This window comes from Chelonoidis abingdonii, chromosome 10 (assembly GCF_003597395.2).
Source record: "Chelonoidis abingdonii isolate Lonesome George chromosome 10, CheloAbing_2.0, whole genome shotgun sequence".
NCBI lineage: Eukaryota > Metazoa > Chordata > Testudines > Testudinidae > Chelonoidis > Chelonoidis abingdonii.
Window position 1 is genome coordinate 54,072,433 of NC_133778.1, and position 1,249 is coordinate 54,073,681.

A 1,249-nucleotide genomic window follows, 5' to 3' on the forward strand; every position below is an offset into this window, starting at 1 on the left:
TGGCACGGGGGCCTGTAAGCTGGCAGGCAAGCTTTGGGCGCCAGACAAGTGGGAAGGTGGATATTGCTTTGCGCTGGTAGTTGGAAGTGCTATTTTTGTCTTTCTAGTGTCATCGATAAACAGGAGGTATGCCAACAGGCGAAGTCCCTACAGTGCGCCGGGTCGGTAGAGCTGGTTTTTATACTAGCATACGTGATCTCTCAGGTATCTGAAGTGATACGGACATCTAGGCTTATGGCGTTACGGTGTGCCCAATAACTGCCGTCCAAGATATAGGATTACTGCAGGAGACATGCATACTGGTGGCTCCCAACAACACTTTGCTAGCTTGTTAAAGCGCTGTCTGTCGGTGAGTCCCAGAGTGAGTAGGTCCATAAGTAGAACCGACCGTGGGGATTATGATGCCCAGTTGTGCAGCACAAAAGTTTAGCATAAGGTAATGAGGGGTTGGCAGTCTGTTAGGTTGCGCCATGTATTCAGTGCCAATACTGCTCAAACCTTAGGGATGTAAGTGCGCCTGTTTTTTTCTTTCTGAAGCAAAACCAGTGCTATTCAACATAATAGCGCGCCCCATTACATGTCCCCATGAGCGCTTAATTTCGCATCTTTGTAGATCTAAGTGGCTTTGCACTGCTGTGAGCTGAGGAAAGGCGAGTACCGTTTCCAAAATGCAGGGGATCTCCCATGGCTAACAGGTAAGACATGAATGTTCTGTAAATCAAGGCACACCCAGACGCTTTGTGCGAGGTTTGGAGAGGAGTGAGCCTCGCGCGACGCTTTTCTATGCAGAATATTTTCGCATTACATGGTTCAACAAGGTTTGGACTCGCATGGGGACAAGTTCATCTCCTAGCCTCCTTGGCAATGCATGCACGGAAGCACTTTCCCATATGAGCCAAAACTTGTTCCTTAAATACCATTGTACGTTCGATATTAGGTAAACCAAGCCGGACGCTGATGCCTTACGATTTGTTGTGGGGTTTTTTTTGTTTTAATTGGGGGGGATGCTGAGGAGTAAGGGAACAGTGCTACGGGTTCTGATTTCCCCTTTTCAAAAGATGTTTGTTCCTTTTTTTCATTTATTCGCTAGGGTTAGTATTTTAGTCTTGAATCAGCACTGGTGGCATTTAATCTGAATTTTAGCAGCAATTAAGCCATTTAACCCTTGCACCAGTCCACACAACGAGGCCCTTTTATCCATATAGGGCTCTTTTTTAACCGTTTCTGGTACTCCTCGCCAACTCGAGTG